Consider the following 24,080-nt stretch of genomic DNA (forward strand, 5'->3'; position numbering starts at 1 on the left):
ATAAAAAGAAAAATGTTTTGGTCTGATTCCCAGTCTGTTCTCCATTGGATAAAATCCGACTCCAAAAAATATAAACAATTTGTAGCGAACAGAATCACAGAAATCCATGATCTCACAAGACCCGACTTGACTTGACTTGAATCCTGCCGACCTAGCGACTCGTTTCTGCAAGAAAAAATTTCTAACATTGAATTTATTATGTTTAGAAGGTGCACCATTCTTGAAAAACTGTAAATCCGAATGGCCAGACTAACCTCCTATATTTTTGAATCATAAGTCTGACTTAGAACTGAAGAAGGAGTACGTGACTGTTCATATGGAGAAAGAAAATTGCATCTGGAGTATTCCGACTTCATATATCTACAGATTCTCATCCTGATTGAAATATCTTAGATGCACTGCCTGGATTATTCGTTTCACAAGGAACTTAAAAAGTCAGAAAAAAATTCGAAATACACTGAATAGATCATTGGATGTGCCAGAACTCACCTTAGAAGAAATTGAAGAGGCAGAAAGAATGACTCTAATTGCAAAACAGTTTTTCTTATTTCCAGAAGAAGTGAAGCACCTGCAGAGTAAAATAGCCTTCAAAAATCAAGTAAACTGTTTCCATTGTCACCTTTCCTTGATGAAGATGGAATAATTGATGATGAGGAGTCGTTTGGAAGCATCTTCTGAAATTGACCGAATGACGAAATTTCACAGTAAGATTGTTGGTACAACATGTGCATAAACGATTTTTACATCAAGGAACAGAATCTGTTATAATGGAACTAAGAAAAAAAATTTTGGATTTTCAAGATTAAAATAATTGTCAAGAAAGTAAAAAATACTTGTCTTTGGTGTAAGAGACGAGATTCCAAACCTGAAGTGCCTGAAATGGGACCATTACCCCAGTGTAGAGTGACGAAACCTCCACATCCTTTCTTTTACACAGGAATGGATTTCTTCGGACCCATCGAAGTTGCTGTAGGACGAAGACATGAAAAACGTTGGTGTTTATTATTCACTTCCATGTCTGTCAGAGCTATTCACATTGAAGTCGCTCATTCACTAACAACAGACAGTTGTATAATGGCCATACAAAGATTTACCAGCCGCAGACCTTGTCCACGAGAAATCTTCTCTGATTTTGGTACAAACTTTATAGGTACTAATAGAGAGTTACAGCAACAAGTGAAAAATTTGGATCATCAAAAAATTCAGAAGACCCATTATTCATATGGAAGAAGGTATCGAGTGGAATTTCAATCCAGCACGAACACCACACATGGGAGGTTGCTGGAAGAGGTTGATCAGATCTGTCAAGAAAGGCTTGAGCGTAGTACTTACTTCACAATATCCTAAAGATGAAACACTACAGACAGTTCTTTCTTATGTTGAAAACATCGTCAATTCTAGACCGCTTACTCCCATTTCTTTGGACGCAACTGATGGAGCACCATTAACTCCCAACCATTTTTTATTGGGAGGCAATTTTTATTCGTTCCTATCTACAAATTTTCAGGAAGACGATATATTTTTCAGAAAACAATGGCGAGCATGAAGCTCTCTGTCTCAGAAAACAACCTTCCGGAAGTCAACCAGTAGTTCGACGTAATCATTATTCGTTCTGGTGCCTTCCATGCAAAGGTTTGCCAATCAATTTCTGCATTTTACTTTCTGCAGAGTGTTCGATGGTTCCCAAGTAGTCCTGTTGTAGCTTTTACGGTGTAGAACTATCAGCAACACAAACTTGAGCGCAGTACTTACTTCACAATATCCTAAAGATGAAACACTACAGACACTTCTTTCTTATGTAGAAAACATCGACAATTCTAGACCGCTTACTATCATTTCTGGACGCAACTGATGGAGCACCATTAACTCCAAACCATTTTCTATTGGAAAGCAATTTTTATTCGTTCCTATCTACAAATTTTCAGGAAGACAATATATTTTTCAGAAAACAATGGAGAAAAGTCGGACTCATGGCAGATCACTTTTGGCGACGTTGGTTGAAAGAATATTTACCTACCTTGAGTAAGCGCTCAAAATGGTTCCTGAAAGTGGGACCTCTCATTTTTTTTTTTTTTTTGGTGTAGCAGGGGGAAAATCTGCAAGACAGACGAACCACCCTCATCTCCTGAGGGGGAACAGTGTGGGGTTTCTTACTCTCCTGAGCTCGAGACCCACTAAAAACCCTACTGCTTCTTGAATTTTGGTTCCGGGCATTTGCCTATAAACCGTTCATCTCTTGGTCGGTTTTCTTCTCGCACACTATCGTGCTGGGATTTATGTGTTTATCCTCTATTGGATTAACACTTTATTGAAATTTTCAATAAGTTTCTGTTGTTATTTTAATCTCTTTTTAATTGATCTCTTGGTCTCCTTCGGTAAATTCGCATTCTCCTTTTGTCTTCCTCTGGGTCGTAGTCCACTAGTCTCCTGAGTTCTTGATTCGGGTGGTTTTTCGCTGTTTCGAATAATTTCTCTGCTTTTCTGTTCATGAATTCCGTTATGGTTTCCCATTTCAGGTCCTTATAAATCTGTCTATTCCTGACAAACCAAGGTGCATCTATTGCACATCGTAGCAGCTTGTTTTCAGTGGCCTGAATTCTTTTGATATGGCTCTTTGCCGCGAAACCCCAGGCAACTGATCCATAAGTCAGTTGAGGCCTAGCAACGGCTTTGATTATCTTCAATTTTGTCTCTTTCGACATGTGGCTTCTTCTTCCTATCAGAGGATAGAGTCTATTCATCGCTGCTTTCGTTTTGTCGATTGCTTGTTTGATATGATTTTTCCAGGTAAGTCCTTTGTCAAGCGTTATTCCTAAATATTTGGCTTCATTTTTCCAGTCGATTTCTTCGCCGTCAACATCCAGTTTTGTTGTGGGTCGCAGTCTTCTCATCTGTAGTAATATTGCTTGGCTCTTTTGTCCATTGAGCTCTATTTTCCACTTTATGCACCAGTCATTTGTTTCGTCAATCGACTCTTGTAGAACTCGTTCTATTATTTCAGGGTTTCGGTGTCGAGTTGCTATGCCTGTGTCGTTAATTAATTAATTAATACTATAACGTTGATAAAAAATGATCACCGAATCGTATCAAATTTTTTGCCACGTTGAAGTGTCGGTGGAGGGTATGGGAAATTTGAAATGGCGAGCGCCGAAGGCGCGTGGCCGGGTAGAGCGGTAAATGGAACGCAAGAGTAAGAATCGAGCTTTCCGAAAATGCCTAGATCGTATTTTTACCCCGTCTAGAAGTTTCCGAAAATTGCGTGAGAAAATCGCGAAATTCACGATTTTCGCGAAAAGATACCAAAATGATTTGATTAGCTTGAGAGATCCGCGGTAGCTCGAGAGCCGGGATGGGTGTCGAACTAAGCTCGAAGAACCCGAAATTAAAATAGGCCTGTTTTTTTTCCCGGAGCCCGAACGATATTACCTAAAAAAGCGTAAGAATTTTGAAAATTTTTGACGTCTATTAAAAATCGAGTGACATTCCACAAAATTAAATTATTTTCTATTGATTATCAGAGAAAATTAAGTGAAAGTGCACTTTGACAATCGATGTCAGAGTGTGATTTAAAGGTTAACGTCAGTTTTGACGGCTTGGCAGCGATCACAGAACGAGGTGCCTTAAATCGATCGGGCTTTTAAAAAACGTTTTTGGCCTATATATTTATAAAAGGGGAATCGAGCGAGGGCCGAAGGCCCGAGCTACGAACAAAAGGCGTATCGCGAGGGCCGTAGGCCCGAGCTACGTACGAAAGGCGAATCTGCCAGTAAAGGTGAATCTACCTACAAGGTGGATCTCCTGGCTATACTAGTTAATACTATAACGTTGATAAAAAATGATCACTGAATCGTATCAAATTTTTTGCCATGTTGAAGTGTCGGTGGAGGGTATGGGAAATTGGAAATGGCGAGCGCCGAAGGCGCGTGGCCGGGTAGAGCGGTAAATGGAATGCAAGAGTAAGAATCGAGCTTTCCGAAAATGCCTAGATCGTATTTTTACCCCGTCTAGAAGTGTCCGAAAATTGCGTGAGAAAATCGCGAAATTCACGATTTTCGCGAAAAGGTACCAATTTGATTTGATTAGCTTGAGAGATCCGCGGTAGCTCGAGAGCCGGGATGGGTATCGAACTAAGCTCGAAGAACCCGAAATTAAAATAGGCCTGTTTTTTTTCCCGGAGCCCGAACGATATTACCTAAAAAAGCGTAAGAGTTTTGAAAATTTTTGACGTCTATTAAAAATCGAGTGACATTCCACAAAATTAATTTATTTTCTATTGATTATCAGAGAAAATTAAGTGCACTTTGACAATCGATGTCAGAGTGTGATTTAAAGGTTAACGTCAGTTTTGACGGCTTGGCAGCGATCACAGAACGAGGTGCCTTAAATCGATCGGGCTTTTAAAAAACGTTTTTGGCCTAGATATTTATAAAAGGTGAATCGAGCGAGGGCCGGAGGCCCGAGCTACGAACAAAAGGCGTATCGCGAGGGCCGTAGGCCCGAGCTACGGACGAAAGGCGAATCTGCCAGTAAAGGTGAATCTACCTACAAGGTGGATCTCCTGGCTATACTAGTTAATACTATAACGTTGATAAAAAATGATCACTGAATCGTATCAAATTTTTTGCCATGTTGAAGTGTCGGTGGAGGGTATGGGAAATTTGAAATGGCGAGCGCCGAAGGCGCGTGGCCGGGTAGAGCGGTAAATGGAACGCAAGAGTAAGAATCGAGCTTTCCGAAAATGCCTAGATCGTATTTTTACCCCGTCTAAAAGTGTCCGAAAATTGCGTGAGAAAATCGCGAAATTCACGATTTTCGCGAAAAGGTACCAATTTGATTTGATTAGCTTGAGAGATCCGCGGTAGCTCGAGAGCCGGGATGGGTATCGAACTAAGCTCGAAGAACCCGAAATTAAAATAGGCCTGTTTTTTTTCCCGGAGCCCGAACGATATTACCTAAAAAAGCGTAAGAGTTTTGAAAATTTTTGACGTCTATTAAAAATCGAGTGACATTCCACAAAATTAATTTATTTTCTATTGATTATCAGAGAAAATTAAGTGCACTTTGACAATCGATGTCAGAGTGTGATTTAAAGGTTAACGTCAGTTTTGACGGCTTGGCAGCGATCACAGAACGAGGTGCCTTAAATCGATCGGGCTTTTAAAAAACGTTTTTGGCCTAGATATTTATAAAAGGTGAATCGAGCGAGGGCCGGAGGCCCGAGCTACGAACAAAAGGCGTATCGCGAGGGCCGTAGGCCCGAGCTACGGACGAAGGCGAATCTGCCAGTAAAGGTGAATCTACCTACAAGGTGGATCTCCTGGCTATACTAGTCAGCATATAATAAAGTTAGCATGGTTCTTGGATTTTTCGGAATATCGTGGATGTATATGTTGTACAGAAGTGGCCCAAGTACTGATCCTTGGGGTACTCCAGCCTCTATATCTCTTGTTGAGGAGCATTCTCCTCCCACTTTTACGTAAAATCTTCTATTTTTGAGATAACTCCTGATCAACTTGCATATTTCGATCGAATATCCAGCACATCTCATCTTATATATTAATCCTTCATGCCATACTCTGTCGAATGCTCTGGCGACGTCTAGTAAAATAAGACCTGTAGCTTGTTTATTTTGAAATCCCTCTGTTATGTACTCTGTGAGCCTTAATAATTGTTGTTCTGTTGAATGCTCTCTTCTGAATCCGAACTGTTCTGGTGGTATTAGTTCCAGATTTTCGGTTTCCTCATTTAGCCTCGTGGCGATAATTCTTTCTACTACTTTTCCTAACGCCGACAGTAGACTTATCGGTCTGTAGTTTTGTGGAAACTTCTTCTCTTTGAATGGTTTATTGAATACTATGACTTCTGCTGTTTTCCATTTTTCTGAGTAGTGTTCTGTCCTCATAATTCCATTCGCGATATTTGTTAGAGCGGCTATACCTTTTCTAGGTAATTTCTTTAACATAACATTCGTTATTTTATCGCTTCCGGGAGCTTTCCTCTTCTTCAAACTTCTAATTATTTCCCTGATTTCATTTGGCGATGTTGGCTTGTCTATTTCAGCAGTCGCTGGTAAATCATCCATTTCTTCATCATTTTCTTCAACCAGTTCTTCCAAATCTTCATTATCGTCGTCTATCCTGTAATTTATTCTCGATCCTCGTTCGATCGAGTCCGCCAATGCATCTGCCTTATCAGTATTGGTATAAGCCATTCCCCTTTCTCCGTGTAGGGGTGGAATTTTAGTCTTTTCTCCTCGTAGGCTTTTTTGCATTCTCCATGCAGAATGATCGATTGTATTCAGTTCTTGAACCCTTTTGTTCCATCTGCTTGTTCTTAGATCTTTCAGAGCATTTTTCAGAACTTGGCTATGTCGGTTGAGGTTCCTTCTATTTAGATCATTTTTGTTCATCCTATATATTCTTCTAAGTCTTCGATTTTCTTGTATAAGATCTTTTACTTCTTTAGGCGTATCGCCATGCGGATGACTTGGTGCTGGTCTCTTCACTCTTCTCGTGCTTTTTTCGTAAGCTTTCAATATAATCTCTTCCAGTTTATCAACCGCACATTCCAAATCGTCTGGAGTGCTTATTGTTGGAATTTCTGTTATTTCCGATTGTATTAAATGGCTGTATTTAGTCCAATTGGTATATTCTCTTATTTCCAGCAGTTTTTCTCTTGGTTCTTCTCCAATTGTCAATTCCACGGGATTGTGGTTTGAGGTTCCATCTTCCAAAGTTTCAATCGAGAATTCTTGAGTTATATTTTTCAATATCGCGATATCTATAACATCTGGTATTCCTCTTCCAAAAGCAAGATATGTCGGTAGCTCTGGTCCAATAACTATGGCATTTTGTTTTTCGGCGAAATCCTTGAGTTTTTTGCCATTTCTATTCTCTGTTATGCTATTCCATAATGGGGATTTACAGTTGAAATCTCCGATGGAGATTTTCGGGTTTGATCCTTCCAACATGTTGTTTATCTCTTCTTCCAATAGATTGTTTTGTGGTGGCTTATACGCCGAGGTTATTTCGACTCTTTGCCGATTTAATTCGGCAACAATCGTCACTTTTTCTGTTTTTCCTTGTGTTTCATCGGATCTACTTTTAAAGAAGTTTTTCAGATCTTTTCTCACCAATATTGCTACTCCTCCTCCGGTGTTTGTAATTCTGTCACATCTATATGTTTCATAATTCATGAAATTCAGTCTTCTGTTCCGGTTTATTCTTGTTTCCTGTAGGGCTATAATATCAGGTTGTCTTTCTGATATTATTTGTTCTATCTCGGCTTTCCGAGTGTTGATCCCGTTTATGTTCCACGAGATTATCTTGAGGGATTTCTTCCTAATATCCGTAAGGTCCATTAATTCAGTTTACTGAATAATGCTAGGAGTTTTTTCTCCATTTCCCTCTCAATTTTCAACATTATCTTGTTGAAAATTTTTTCCGTGAAGATATCTAAATCATCGGCTGATTCAGACATCTTTTTCTTCTCCTGTTGGCTGTTCACAGCCTGTTTCATTGTAAGTTTTTTCTGTCCTTCTTTTTTCTGGACGGGTTTTGGAGTTTCCCTCTTCTTTTCCTGCTCTGTAGGTTGGGTCTTCGCTACTTCCTGAATTTTTTGTTCAGAAGTTGTTGTTTTTGTTACCTCCTTTTTCTGTTCAACTGATTTTCGGGAATTTTTCTTTCTGGTCACCAACTTGAACTCGCTACATCCTTTGTAGCTAGCTGGATGGCCCTCTTCTCCACATAAGACGCATGTGGCATTTCTCTCTTCACCTTTTCTGGTGAGTGTGCAGTCATTGCTGCTATGACTTCCTGAGCACTTCACGCATCTCCACGGGAAGGAGCATTTGTTTTGTGCATGTCCGTACCTTTGGCATCTAAAGCACTGGCTTGGACTTTCAGGCCTCTTTTTATGTTCAACCACAATACAGAGGTTGTAGAGTCGCTTCACTTCGAAGATTTCCTTTTTCTGGGTTTTAACCAGGTAGAGAGGTATTGCCTTCTTTGTCTTGTTCGATGTCATTCTGGACACCTCAGCGTCTGATATTCCCTGGAATATCAGGTCGTCCTTAATCAACGCAATATCAGCGTCGATTGGTAAATGCCTAATAACGGCATATATCTTCTTCTCCTCCTCCATTTGGTAGGTAAAAAATTCTTTACCATGCTGCTCGAAGAATGTAGTGATTCTTCTAAAATCATCTACGGTTGACGCGATGATTTTTATACCGTCTTTAACTGTAGTTGCACGGTTGTAATTTATCCTTTTTATGTAGAGAGCTTTAGATATCTCTACCCAATCTGAGGTGCCCATCATCGTGATGGGTGGAATTTTATCTCTTTTAGGCTCTTCCGTTGCCTTCTTGACAGTCTCCTCATCAGAAGAGGAGCTTTCTTTTCGCGCGCGTTTAGTTGGGGGAGCGTTTGGGGCCTTCGCGACCTGCGTTGAATCATTTTTCCTTGTTTCGGGTTGCGAAACAATTCCTATAAGGGAATTATTCTTGGAACCCGCTACCGGCTTCGTGATTGCGGCGTAAGTGGGAGATTTCAAGAGGCGCATCTCACCGACCAACTGTGACACAGTTTCGGTCAGTTTGACTATTTGAGCTTTCAACTGCCCATTTTCTTCTCTGAGCTTTACAAGCTCCTCGTGTTCGCCTTCGCTGAACTCTTCAGCATCGGTCGCTTCCATGTAGGAACCCTCATTATCTGAGGTTTCCGACATGGTTTTATAATCAAAAATATCAAACAATTTGAAAATAATAAAATATTCAGAAATCTTCACTGAAATAGTCTAATATAAAACTATGGTATAAAGCCGAATGTTTTATACGCTATGTTAAAAATCAGACAAGAGATACGAAAAATAAGCTCACCTGATGTTTTCTGCAGTACCAACGAGAAAAAAAAAATTCTCTGGACACTTAGGATGAACACCAACTTTGAAAATTTTAACGAATTAAAATTCCGATAACAAATATAGAACCTACACAAACTTCACAGACGGAATCAAATATTCCGTAGCTTGGTTAGTGGACGCTTTTACCTCCGCTTTCTCTTTTACGGCACTGTGACACTTCGACTTTCTCGTCCGCTTTCTCTTTTATGGCACTAGGAGCACTGTAGCACGTCTTCTCTTGTCAAGCGAATGACTCGGAATGTGGGACCTCTCAAAATCGACGACCTCGTTATATGTGACGTTGACTTACCTAGTAATTCTTGGCCAATGGGTAGAATCATTCAGGTATTTCCGGGAAAGGATGGGCAAATCCGATCAGCGGAAATCAAGACCAATCGAGGAGTTTTAAGAAGACAAGCAGTTAAAATTGCTGTCATCGGGGTGGAGAATGTTGCGGAAAATTCGTCATGATTCCGATAGAAATATAAATCTAGCCCTGGATGACAGCGACAGTAGTTGAAAATAATAATTGTTTCTGTTAAGGTCATTTTGTCCCTCTTAAAAAGTTAATTATATATTCTGACGACCAGAGGACCTCATTTTTATTCCTTTGACCGGTTCTGACGACGAACACCGGCTTCTCCTCAGCGGGTGATGCAATACTGCGGATTCATGTGGGGCTCTCAACCACCAAAACCCCTTCTTCAACAACATAGTCGGAATCTCAAGCACACAGATTCGTGCAACCATTGTTTTCTTGTAGGCGTAAACCGTGTCTACCAAGGCGATTGGTATTTACGGTGTCGGCCAGCAAGAATACACTTCCCTCCTTGCCCCCTTTGGAAGTTGGTATAGGAGGAAGGAGTTGAGACCTTGCCTTAAGCTCTCACTGTTTGCAGCCTCACAAGAATCTTGTGAGGTCCGCCGACTGGCTTAAGTAATTCCGTGTATTTCCCCCTGACTCTGGTTACGGAACTCGAGCTGTCCGGGGTAGAACCTTAGAAGGACCCGGCTCTTCCAACCAGGAAGACATGCGAGATCCAAGTTTTCCGAGCCGCATTGGTCCTGCTCCCTCGGAGGTTACGCATCGAGGTTGCGGTATCTTTCGAAGCGCTAACATTACATGGGTCTAAGCCAAGCCCGTAGACTCGAAGGGCCAGGTAAGTCATAGTTGCAGGTGGTACTAACATTACTCTCAGGGTCTACTCCTTGTCCGTGGACTAGAGGGGCCAAGACGGCTATAGTTAACCACGCCACTTCCTCCTGCCAACCATCCGAAGCCTTTTCTCGATAGCTCTGTCTCCGGCGAACTGGGCGCCTAGACTTTAGCCCTTGGATTGAAAGGAATTTGGGTTCGGGATATTGTGGTATGAAGCACTAACATTACTCCGCGGGTGTAACCGGAGTCCGTAGACTTCAGGGGTCAGGTAAGCCATAGTTACTTCTCACCCAACTTCAATTCGTTCCGAAGCACTAACATTACCCTTTGGGTCTAACCCGAGTCCGTAGATTCGGGGGGCCAATAGAGTCATAGCTACTTCTCTCTTATAGTACTAACGTTGCTTCTTGGGTCTACCCCTTATCCGTGGATTAGGGGGACCAAGGCAGCCATAGTTAACCTCGCCGCTTCCTCATACCAACCGTCCGAAGACTTTTCTCGATGGCTCTGTCTCCGGCGGACTGTGCGCCTAGACTTTAGCCCTTGGGTTGGGAGAAATTCAGGTTCAGAATTTGTGGTGTGGAGCACTAACATTGTTCTTTGGGTCTACCCGGAATCCAGATACTTCAGGGGCCTAGCGAGCCGTAGTTACTCCTCACCCGATTTCATTTTGTTTTTCCTGTTTCTTCTCTGTGGCTTGAGGTCTCCTTCTTTGCTTCATCACTGTCGTGTTTCCTGAAACGTATAAACTTTTGTAGAGGGGAACGCATAAGTAATAAGAATACAAGTGCGAAGTACTAACATAACTCTTTGGGTCTGCCCCTAGCCCATGAATTCATGCACTCGGGAAGTCAAAGGATCCTAGTTACTTCCTGTTGTTGTTGATCATTCTTGGTTTTCATTGCCCCCCTCAAGACAAGTCTTGAGATTCCTCGCAATTACTTAAGCCCGTGCACCACGACAAGGTGATGACCAATGGCACGGGATGCTATATATACCTACCTATTCAGTTCAGAAACCTTGTTTACGAAAAATGGCACTTACTATCCCTTGCTTGAGACATTCTTCAATTAAGAATAATCAATAATAAAGCAATCATGTAATAGTACCAATAAATAAAATAATAATAATATTTTATATACATACTATCGATTTACATTCTATACCAAATAATGTTAGGAAAAATATAACTGTAGTCCATTCACTTTTCAATAACAGTCGGTTGGCCTTGTAGATTTTTACACATATTCCACAATGTGAAGGACGAAAATGTGAGGTTATGACGTTTGTCAAAACATTCTTGGGTTACAAATCAACTCTTTGTTTTACGGTTTACATAAAAATCTTAGTCTAACAACAGCGTTACGTACTTTATAAAAAATATTTATTTAATCATTAAATATGAACAATGTATCTCTCTAATATGGTAGTTTCAAAGTGTACTTTTAATATTCATCTACATTAAAGTTAAATCACAAAAATGACCAGTTTAATGGAATATTTTTCATAGTTTAGATCGCTGCGTTACTAAGGTCTCAATTAAAAACTTTTTTTAAATTTTGATGAAGCCGAAATAACAAGATGTAATACAAACTAGCGATAGACTTCCTCAAGTAGCTGTGAAGATTCATATAATGGTTAACACAGTGCCTTCCATCATCTAAGATTGGGTCTGGGAGAATACGACTAATTTCTGCTTCCATCTGTAGAAGATTATCATCTGATTGTGCAATGATGATGTTATTTCGAGTGATGATAGGTACTAATGGACCATCAACATCATTTATATATGAATCTGGATTTTTTCATATAGTCTGGATCTTCCTCTTCTGAGTGGTTTCGAATCATTCAAATCTGAATCATGCACTTGCGTACAGTTCTCGCCGTTCCCAGAAGTACCGCGTTCTGCACAACTCTATAGATATTATCGTCCAACTGAAGTTTCCTCAGATTCTCTAGTAGGTTCTAGAATCTTTTTCGAACTTAGAAGTTGGTGTTTTAGTGTCAATTCTTGGTGAAGAATCTTGGCAACACCATCATGTCTATTTTTGTACTCCATACCCGCAAATTTCTGACATCCCCGGTGATGTGCTGAATAGTTTCATGTGTCGCACAACCATAACGACAGCATCCTTGCGATATATTTCATGTAGTTCCTTGTTGGAATCACCTAATTCTGGATGGCGAGCATGAAGCCCTGTGTCTCAGGGAACAACCTTCCGAAAGTCAACCCGTAGTTCGACGTAATCATTATTGACCTCGTTGTGGTGCCTTCCATGCAAAGGTTTGCCAATCAATTTCTGCACTTTACTTTCTGCAGAGTGTTCGACGGTTCCAAGTAGTCCTGTTGTAGCTTTTACGGTGTAGAACTATCAGAAACACAAACTATTCGTTCTGACGAAGCAGCCTTGCTCAGGAAATATTTTCGAAGTGTGTAACGTGGTCACCTCAGAGAAATCTTATCTCGAGCGCCAGCTATTCTTTTCACTAGGAAGAATAGCAAACCTACCAGAGTAGCTGCTAGTCGGAGACAGAGTTCGCTGTTATCTAGGGTGGTAGCGATAACGAAGTAGTCAAAATCAAATTATGTAAAAGTTTATTCACACCTTCGGAAACTGATTATATGTACAAGGGAGATATGCGTAGGTATGAAACATGAGCGAATCTATAAGCGAACATACATTCGGTAAATTCTATCCGGTCACGAGCACTTTACAAAGTTTATACCGGGTGCAGTGAAAAAAATCAAAGGTTCAATAAAATGCGCCAACCAGAACTGACGGAATGAATACTAAGAACTTCCATCTGTTCTTGAAAGTGTTGACACAGGTGGCATCCACAACTTCACATGGTAATTGGTTCCAAACATAAAACACTGTTAGGCAGGAGGTGTTGGCTTTGGATTGTTCTGAAATTTTCCCTTGTATGTGTGGCCACGTAATCATTCATTGTTGTTAAGTCGGAAAATCATACCAAAAATCTGCATTAAAGAGTCCTTTAAGGGCTCTATAAGTGACGATAAGGTCCTCTCTAGTCCTTCTTTCAGAAAATAGGGGAAGATTCATGATAGAAAGCCGCTCAAGGTAGCTGGGCCGCTGCACACCATACGGAATTCTGGTCGCACGACGCTGGACACTCTCGAGCAGATCCACATTACGAACCAGAGACGGAGCCCAAATTGGACCGGCATATTCCAGAATTGGGCGGACATATGTGGTATATAGCACTTTACAGATAGCCGGATCGCAACGGAAAAATGTATACTTAACAGATAAAAAATTCTCTTCGCTTTATTAACATTTTAAAAAATGTACTCAGACCAGGAGAGGTCATGCGAAATCGCCACTGCAAGGTCGCTATGTGAGATCGCGGAAGTAATAGCGTGGCTACCAAGAAAATATTGGATACCGGGATTGTTCTTTCCCATGTACACGACACAACACTTAAGAAGGTTCAAAGGTGAGCACCACTCAACCGACCAGTTGTAAAGGGCTTCAAGGTCTCGCTGAATGGCACCTGGATTACCGAGGGGATCACCGAAGATCTAAGCATCATCGGCAAAAAGGGATCAATGGGATGGAATAGTTCTGGGCAAATCCGACGTATAAATTAAAAAACGAATTGGACCCTCACTGATCCCTGGGGAACCCCACTAACGACAGGTCTTGAGGTCGATAGTGAATCACCCACACGCACGCGAAAAATTCGATCGGAGAGGAATGACTTGATCCACTGAAGGAGGGCGCCCCGAATGCCCAAACACTCGAATTTGGAGAGTAAGGGTACGTACATATCGAAGATGCATGGATGAGCGCGGTGGAGGTCGCGATCGCGGTCGAGGTTTACATCGATGTCTGGCAATACATGTCGAAGATGCTTTCCTTTCAGTCAAAGCTCACAAACGAACTGAAAAATAAATACGTTACCCTGGTGAATGTCACGTGATTTGAAGAGCGCCAATAAGCGTGCAAGGTACCTCGCGGCAACAGCTCGATCGCCATATAAAATCAAACTATTTTGTTCTGCGATCGACATCGCTGTAAACCGCGATGATAAGCGGCGAGGGTGAACGGGTGAAACATCCTTGGTATGTACGGTCTCATTAGAATATGAAGGTTTGTTTTGACATCGATGTAACGATCGCGACCGCGACCTCCACCGCGCTCATCCATGCATCTTCGGTATGAACGTACCCTAAAGCGGTGAACACATATGAGCGGCCGCGGCCACGATCACGATCACGATCGTGACATCGCGACTGAACCCCGCTATATCGCTGAACAGATCGTGATATTATGTGCGGAATAATACTGTAACGTGGTTACTCGGAGAAAACTAATCTCGAGCACCAGCTATTCTTTTCAATAGGAAGAATAGCAAACCTACCAGAGTAGGTGCTAGTCGGAGAAAGTTCGCTGTTATCTAGGGTGGTAGCGATAACGAAGTAGTCAAAATCAAATTATGTAAAAGTTTATTCACACCTTCGGAAACTAATTATATGTACAGGGTGGGCAAATTTCGATGTTTTAGCACTACAGTTTTTAAACCAGAGGAGATACACGAAATCTGATACCCCATTCTCGTTCTCTTTTTCTGAGAAACTAACAATAGTAGTAGTCATTTTTGGCCACTGTTGAGATAAATTCATCAGAGTAAAGCAAAACCAAATCCCTTACTCATTCAGAATTCTCGACAAATATAAATATGTCAAATGCGATTGGTTTATTAGTCAACAATATTAGTGCTGGCGGTAAAAGTGTTGAATAACATACCCCAGCAGTTTTCGACTGTGATAACCATATTATGTACTTTGCTATTGGAGCCTATATACTGTATATAAGCATCTTTTAGGAATGAGATATTTCTCTCCGTTTAGTTAGTTCTGGTTTGATATTCATTGAGAGTATAGATCGACCTCCGTTAAATCGATTGAATCAATATAAAGATTGTTTCACAAAGTGCGTTTCATTGAAGAAGAATTTCTCCTAAACCAACCTAATATCCAACAGGTTATCGGCCCAGCTTGCTCTGTTAAAAATAAATTCGCCGCTGTTAATTGCGAATATACCTTTCGTTCAGGAAGTTAATTAGTGAAATAATAAGAAGTTTCCTTCTACTATTGAGAATGAAAAATTTGGTAGTGAGTGAAGTGAAGTGAACTCGGTTCAAAAGCAATATGTGCGTAGTTAGCTGATGATCAGCGATGAGTCCTACGAAAAACCACGAAGTGTTTTTCAGTCAGTAGCAGAGTTGGATCAAGATGCAACAATCCATCACAAGGGGAATTAAGGAGCTAGAGAATGGGCGTCTTCTCTTTTATATTGATCAACAGCCTGTAGGGTTTTTCAGATAAGTAAAACGAAAGCTCGTTGAATCTAGACAAAATCAATTTGTCTGTGACTGTTATAAAATTTCGTAAAAAGGAATTTTCTCAATGATAGTTATCATTGAAGGGCATTATAATCGAATTTTGATTTGAAATTCCCTAATTAAAATTCAATTGAAAAGGATTTGAATTTTGAAATTGAATTAGGTAGGTACTCAAGCGAAATATAAATCAGACTCAACCAACTTAGAAGACATTTCATCAAAAAAAAAAAATCCGTTTGAATAGATCTCAAGAGTAGTTTATGAACTATCTGGATATAAAATAGAATATGGAATTTGTTTTAAGAACCAAAACACAGTAAAAATAATATTTAGGAAATATTAAATTTTCCTTTTCGAGGTCAGTTATTGTATTGTTTACATTCAAATCTTAACTCATATATGTACCATGCGCATATACATTCCGTACTGTCCACGAATATAGGGGCCGTATCAGTACCACACAGCGTCATTCTAGAATAAGAAGTCTATTCATTCACATCACTCATGTAACCAAATTCAACCAATATAGATATAAGGTTATTCAGTGTTTTTTATTCAACTCAATTCACAAGTAGATCGAGTGAAAAATATCACAAGATCGAACATGGTCGCTTCGAGCCCGATATGAACCAAGCGATATCAAACTCAAACAACAACTCAGGTCCTTCGAATCAAACAAATCATACATAATTCAAGAAACCGTTTCCAGTGCGAATTAAAGTTTCCAAATCAGCTGATCCAGTTTTGTGAACCTGCAGACAACAGGGTACCCATCAACAAGACAGCAGCGTTCCCATCAACAAGACAGCAGCGTTCTCATCAACAGAGTTATTCAACCGACGAAAGCATTCTCAAAACTCGAAGTGTTTACCAAGAAATCTCAAGTAAGCCTTCCTTCTTTCATTTCCGAATTCCTTGATTCATTCTGAATTGCTTATTATTGCATGTTATAGATTCTCATTTGTCAAAATGTCTGAAGAACAAATCAAAACCTTACATTTCAAACGAGGTAGTATCAAAGCACAAATCACGCGTTTTTCAAAATTTTTAGTAACCATAACAGATGGTAGTAATTTAGAAGAGCTAAATACACGTTTTGAAAAAATAGAACCGCTTTGGAATCATTTAAATGATATTCAAACTGAATTAGAATTCATTGATAAAAATACGACAACTGAAGATCATCTTTCTGAAAGAACGGAACTTGAAAATTCTTATTTCAAAGCTATTGGCCAAGCAAAGAAGTTGATAAAACAATTTACACCTGTTGATATAAACTCTTCTTTCAGCACCCACAATTTCCAAAATAATTCCAATAGTTCGATAATTCAAAATACAAATTTAAAGCTACCAAAATTAAATTTACCTGAATTCTATGGAGCATATGAAAAGTGGCTTCAATTCTCTGATACATACAAAGCAATGATTCATAACTGCCAATCTATTAATAAAATTCAAAAGTTTTGGTATTTGAAATCTTGTATAAAAGGTGAAGCTGCAAATGTTCTGACAGCTTTGGAAGTATCTGAAGCAAATTACGATAAAGCGTGGGATCTCCTCTGCGAACGTTATCAAAACAAACGAGTCATTATTCAAACTCATTTAAATGCCATAACTGATCTTCAGAATGTGCAAAAAGAGTCTCATATTTTACTCAGGAATATAATTGATACTGTCAATCAGCATCTCAGAAGTCTTGAATCTTTAGGATTACCCGTAGACAAATGGGACACCATCATTATTCACTTAGTTTCAGCCAAACTAGATGTAACCACTAAACGTGAATGGGAAGAACATGCATTAAATATTAAATCCGATTTACCTACATTCAAAGAATTCACTTCATTTCTAAATCAAAGATGTCAATTGCTAGAGGGTTTACACTCAAACAAAAAAGTCTTTAATTCAACACCAAGACATCCAGCTAAAAGAAATTTTCACGATTCAAGTGTTGCACATGTTGCTACCACAGATCCAGTATGCATTTTTTGCAAAAAAGATCACTTCATATTCACATGTGAAAATTTTCTAAAACTCAGTGTACCACAACGTATAAGTGAAGTCAGAAAACTCAATGCATGCAATAACTGTCTACGTAAGGGACACTCATCAAGGGATTGTAAAAATCAACATTCTTGCAAAAAATGTTCTCTGCGACACAATACTTTATTACATTTAGTTAAGGAAAAATCTTCTACAGAAACCAACTCAGCGCTTCCTCAAAAAAATGAAAATAGTAATTCACAATCTATTTCTAATATTTCACAATCAACTCTCACTGCTTGCTCTGCGGAATATACGCATAGTGATTCATATGTTATGCTTCCTACAGCAATCTTACTTATTCTTGATAAATACGGAAATACTCATAAATGTCGAGCTATTCTCGATAACTGCTCTCAGTCAAATTTCATTACTGAAAAATTATTCAAAATGTTACAACTCCCTACATCAAAGGTCACTCATTCAGTTGAAGGTTTCGGTTCAAACATAACATCCGTACTCCATAAAACATGGGCTACTTTGAAGTCGAAAACAAATTCTTATATTCTAAAGGATGTACCTTTTTTGATATCCGATAAAATAACAAAGGATTTACCTGCTATTTCATTCAACATCAATAATCTCAAAATTCCATCTAATATTGTTTTGGCAGATGAAGCATTCAATGAAACCGGTCCAATTGATTTACTTATTGGAGCTTCTATTTTTTGGGATTTAATTTCTATTGGACGCATAAATTTACCGGGTCATCAAGCGATTCTACAAAAAACAAAACTTGGTTGGATATTTTCCGGTCCTCTACCGATATCACATGCAACCACTTCAAGTTCAATTTGCAATATAACATTACAAAATGATAATATTCATGATTTGCTAGAGCGCTTTTGGAAAATTGAAGAATATCCAATACAAACTCAATATTCCCCAGAGGAAGAAGAATGCGAGAAACATTTTCTAGAAACCACGTTTCGTGATGAAACGGGCAGATTTATTGTCAGTTTGCCTACAAAGGAAAGCATAAACCAGCTTGGTGAATCTTTCGACGTCGCACTCAAACGATTCTATGCCGTTGAGAAAAAACTTTCAAAAAATCCTGAATTGAAGGAACAATATGTCTCATTCATGAATGAATACGAGAACCTCGGACACATGACCAAAATAAATACGTCGAATGATTCAATTCGAAATACAATCTTCTATTTACCTCATCATGGGGTAATGAAAACATCCAGCACGACGACAAAACTTCGTGTTGTATTTGACGGTTCATCAAAAACTTCAAGTGGCATCTCATTGAACGATGTTTTAAAAGTGGGTCCCACGATACAGAACGATTTGTTTACAATAGTTATTAGGTTTCGAACTTACAAGTACGTGGTGACAGCTGATATAGAGAAAATGTATCGAATGGTAAAAATACGACCTGATCAGCGGGATCTACAACGAATATTATGGCGTTCAGACCAATCTCAAGAACTTTGTCATTATAAACTAAACACAGTTACTTATGGAACTGCCAGCGCTGCATTTCTCGCTATTAGAGCTTTATACCAAGTTGCTAAGGAAAATGAAACAAAATTTCCTAAAGCTAGTCAAGTTATCAAGTCCAGTTTTTATGTGGATGACTTACTAACCGGCTTCGATTCCATCGAAGATGGAAAGAAAGTTCTGTCAGAACTAGTGCATATCTTAAGTTCCGCTGGTTTCAATCTAAGAAAATTTGTCTCAAACAATTCCGAAATGTTAGAACACATCACTCAAGTTAAATCTGGATCAACGCAAACCTTTATTACCAATGATGAAACAACTAAAACGCTAGGTTTGATATGGAACTCAGCAGATGATATTTTCAAATACACTGTATCCTATAATCAATCATCTAATGTCACAAAACGCACGATACTGTCAGCAGTGGCTCAAATTTTTGACCCTTTAGGTCTTATAGGACCTTGTACAATCAAAGCCAAAATTATCATTCAGAAGCTTTGGCAACTAGGTTTACATTGGGACGAAAGTCTCCCAGTCAATTTACATTCTGCATGGATCGAGTTCTCTAGTCAAATACTTTATTTACACTCAATAAACGTTGTCAGACACATAATCTGTTTAGATCCTATTTCCATTGAATTACACTGTTTCGGAGATGCTTCGGAAAAAGCTTACGGAACTTGTTGTTATCTTCGATCTGTTGATCAATTCAACCAAATTCATGTTCATTTAGTTTGCGCAAAATCTCGCGTCGCACCTCTTAAAATGATAACGTTACCTAAACTCGAACTCTGCGCGGCTCTTTTGAGTGTTCAGCTCTCTCAAAAGGTTCTACAAGCCATGTCTGATAAAATTGATAACACTTATTATTGGAGTGATTCCAGTATTGAATTAGCTTGGATAAATACTGAAACACATCAACTCAAAACGTTTGTAGCGAATCGAGTAACTGAAATACAGCAGTTTTCAAACAAAAATCAGTGGGGTCACGTTCCCTCAGAATCAAATCCAGCAGATATTATATCACGAGGCATTAATCCAAAGGAATTAATGAAATGCAAATTATGGTGGAACGGTCCTGTTTGGTTATCCCGAGAAAAATCTTTCTGGCCCAAAACCGATATTTTGCCCCAATCGGAAATTCCTGAAATCAAAAAAACTGATCTTACTCTAATCATAATGACAGACTCTCAAGATATTAGTATCATTGATCGGTTTTCTTCACTCACAAAACTCCACAGAGTTATAGCCTTTTGCCTACGGTTTACAAATAACTCAAAAATCTCAATTCCAGAAAATCGTTTTGCAGGTAAATTATCAAAATCTGAAATCGATAATTCTCTTAATACGATATGTAAACTTGTTCAAAGGAACGCATTTCCTTCAGAGTTTGTATCTCTAGAAAAATACAAACAGATATCCCCAAATAGTAAAATTGTATCTTTGAATCCATTCATGGACAAAAATGGTTTGATCAGAGTAGGAGGAAGACTCAAACATTCCAACCTCACTTACAACCAAAAGCATCCAATTCTATTACCTCATCATTGCAATTACACTAAATTGGTAATAAGGCATGAGCATTTGAGGCATCTACATGCAGGTGCTCAAGCTACTCTTGCAGCTGTTAGATCAAAATTTTGGCTAATCAACGGACGTAGCGCTGTTCGAGGAGTTTTACGCAGGTGTGTAACTTGCTTCAGATCAAAACCAATAGAAAGTCGATATCAAATGGGAGATATCCCAAATTCACGTTTAAAACCACAACGCCCATTTGCAACAACAGGCATAGATTTTGCTGGTCCATTCCACATTAAAGATGGCAGAACGAAAAATAGAAAAATTATCAAATGCTATTTATGCATTTTCGTTTGCTTCGTCACGAAAGCAGCTCATCTCGAACTGTCTGAAGATCTCTCGTCAGAGTCATTTCTTAAATGCTTAATCAGATTTGTGTCAAGAAGGGGTGTTTGCACCGACATTTATAGTGATAATGGAACTAATTTTGTAGGTACTGAACGTGAATTGAAAATTGTTTTATCTAACCTCGAGAACAATAGCCAGTTCAATAACTTTCTCAATTTGAATCAAATAAATTGGCACTTCTCTCCACCACATGCTCCTAATTTCGGAGGTTTGTGGGAAGCTTGCGTAAAATCAACAAAATTTCATCTAAAAAGAATTGTTGGTAATTCTCATTTGACTTTTGAGGGTCTATACACTGTAATAACTCAGGTTGAGGCACTCCTCAACTCCCGACCCTTATCCCCAATGTCTAATGATCCTAATGATCTTTCACCTCTAACTCCTGGTCATTTCCTTATTGGCGAACCATTGACCACTTTACCTCAAGATGACGTCAGACATATGGCAAGCAACCGCTTGTCTCATTTCAAGAATATTCAAAAACAAATGCAGCATTTTTGGCAAAGATGGTCACATGAATACTTGAACCATCTCCAAGAAAGAATAAAATGGCGACAATCTACTCCCAATCTGGAAACAGGTATTTTGGTGCTACTCAAAGACGACAACACAGCTCCCTTATGCTGGAAAATGGGTCGTATCATCGATGTGTTTCCCGGCAAAGACGGAATAGTGCGTGTTGTGAATGTGAAAACCGCTAATGGAGTCTTTAAAAGACCAGTGTCGAAGATTTGTGTTCTACCAATAAACTCTTAGAACAATAAGTCAGCTATCATTATATTGTTGAAAGCCAACCCTTTCAAGGGGGGCGGCATGTATTGTTTACATTCAAATCTTAACTCATATATGTACCATGCGCATATACATTCCGTACTGTCCACGAATATAGGGGCCGTATCAGTACCACACAGCGTCATTCTAGAATAAGAAGTCTATTCATTCACATCACTCATGTAACCAAATTCAACCAATATAGATATAAGGTTATTCAGTGTTTTTTATTCAACTCAATTCACAAGTAGATCGAGTGAAAAATATCACAAGATCGAACAGTTATATTTATATAATGTGACTGATTAAAAAAAAAAAAAGTAAAAAAGTAAAAAAATTCAATTCTTGTATTCTCGAAATGAAGAGCATGGACGATTTATAATTAATTTCATAAGTAGTAATTGATAGTTTTCCGAAATCGGGACATTTCTTCTATATTTGAATTAAATGTTTTGAATGCATACATCGTTGCCAATACATTAGATTTCGAAAATTAGTGAAATTGAGATTGAGTATCATTCAATATAGGAATCAGCTTCGCATTCGCATTCGATTCTCTCTAATATTCTATTGAATTTGAATTTTATTAATTAATTAATTGCTAGTCACGAGCTGATTAAAAAATATCAGTTATCTACCTTTCTGAAGAATGAAAAAAAAAAAAAAAATCTGATAGTGAACTAAAATTCAAAATATAATGCAATAACAAACTGGTATGAACTCTATTGAATTGAAACCAGTTGGTGGTTTAAAAGAAAATATACAGCAGTCACGGAAAGTCATATAGTTGATGCAATAAGACGCAGGTACGGACTTTATTGAGTTGATAGCATGGCTTCATGTAGTAATCTGATAGTGCTTGAAAATCAGATATTCGGTGAAGTGAGAAACTGGTGTGTTTGATTTTGTATCAAAACCAGTAGGTAAACCCGATAACCATAAATCAGGTAACTCGAAGGTAATTGAGAATGAAACTGGTGAGTTTGATTTCGTATCAAAACCAGTAGGTAAATCTGATAACGATAAATCAGGTAACTTAAAGATAATTGAGAATGAAACTAGTGAGTTTGATTTTGTATCAAATCCAGTAAGTAAATCTGATAACGATAAATCAGGTAATTCAAAGGTAACTGATAATGAAACTGGTGAATCTGATTTTGTATCAAAACCAGTAGGTAAATCTGATAATGGTAAATCAGGTGAACGAATCGATAATAATGGAGAAAGAAACTGGTGAACCAAAACCAGTAGGTAAATCTGATATCAACACTTTGTCGAAAGCGAAAGAACGTGAAAATTCATGAAATGAAATTGGTACAGTTAGTATATGAGAACAAAGTGATTGTGATGAATTGGCAATTTAAGGTGGAGGTTAATATGAATCTCACAAGAGTGAATTGGGTTGAATTTACCCAAAATAAGGACAAAGTGAAAGAATGTCCAGAGTGTCGATCATGAAAATTATTAAGTTATATGTGCTTAATATAATATAGCATTCCTAAATATTTCTAGGCAATAAATGAAATGTTGAATAGATATCATTGGTATAAAGCAATAAAGTTATTATTATTGTTGATGAATAAATCGTGGTCTTCATCGAAGACACCGGACAATGAAAATATTGTTGATTGCAAATACATAATAAGAATTTATTGATGCATTTTTGGAAATCCATTGAAATATAAACGCGATTTGTTTCCCGGGGCTTCAAGCAGTGATAGTTGATTAGATAATGCTGAAACTTTTGAATCAGTCGTCAGAATTTCAAGCTTCAGATACATAGTAACACTTGCCATCGATTTAATTCATTGATACATCATAAAATATATAGATGTCTAAACTTTCCCTTCAAATAGCTGATTAGTTAAAAAGTTTTCTTATAGCAAGAAATTCTTAAGAAGGTTCCGTGAGGAAACGATTGTCAATTTCGTCAATTGAGTAAAGCCCTATACGTAGGAGTTAAAACAAACAAAAAATTCGAAAAGAATCTAAAATGATTTCGTTTTTCGAAATTCATATTGATCGATGCATATCTTATAGATAGACAATGAATATCGCAAAATATATAATCATGGGGTACTTTGTCCGGATGATATATTGCAGTAGTTATACAACGAATGATGAAACATTGATAAGTTCTAATTGATGGATTTTCTATGACAAAAGCAATCACCCTTTTTTTTAGGAATCGAAGTTGATAGAAAACAAAATGAAATTATTCCTGATGAAAAAAAAAAAAAAAAAATTATTACATTATATAAGTGTTTTCAAAAGAATATTATGAAGCACTGTGTAAAAAAAAAAAAAAAAAAAATTCTCATAGTATAATTAAAATGGATCTATATATTTTAAGTAGATTTTTTTTAATAAAAGAAGAACAGAAGAACTTTGGATGTTCTTACGGAGTTATCAATTAATTCAAGATTATAAAATATGTTCGAATTATTTGAATTCTAATTTT

General features: G+C 38.3%; 1 protein-coding gene across 2 annotated transcripts in view; it reads left to right on the plus strand.

Moving 5' to 3' along the window:
- Window positions 1-24,080, plus strand: part of LOC123310584 (cytosolic carboxypeptidase 2-like) — a 799,664-nt gene that overhangs the window by 535,929 nt on the left and 239,655 nt on the right. The window lies entirely within an intron of this gene.

This window comes from Coccinella septempunctata, chromosome 3 (genome assembly GCF_907165205.1).
Source record: "Coccinella septempunctata chromosome 3, icCocSept1.1, whole genome shotgun sequence".
Lineage (NCBI taxonomy): Eukaryota > Metazoa > Arthropoda > Insecta > Coleoptera > Coccinellidae > Coccinella > Coccinella septempunctata.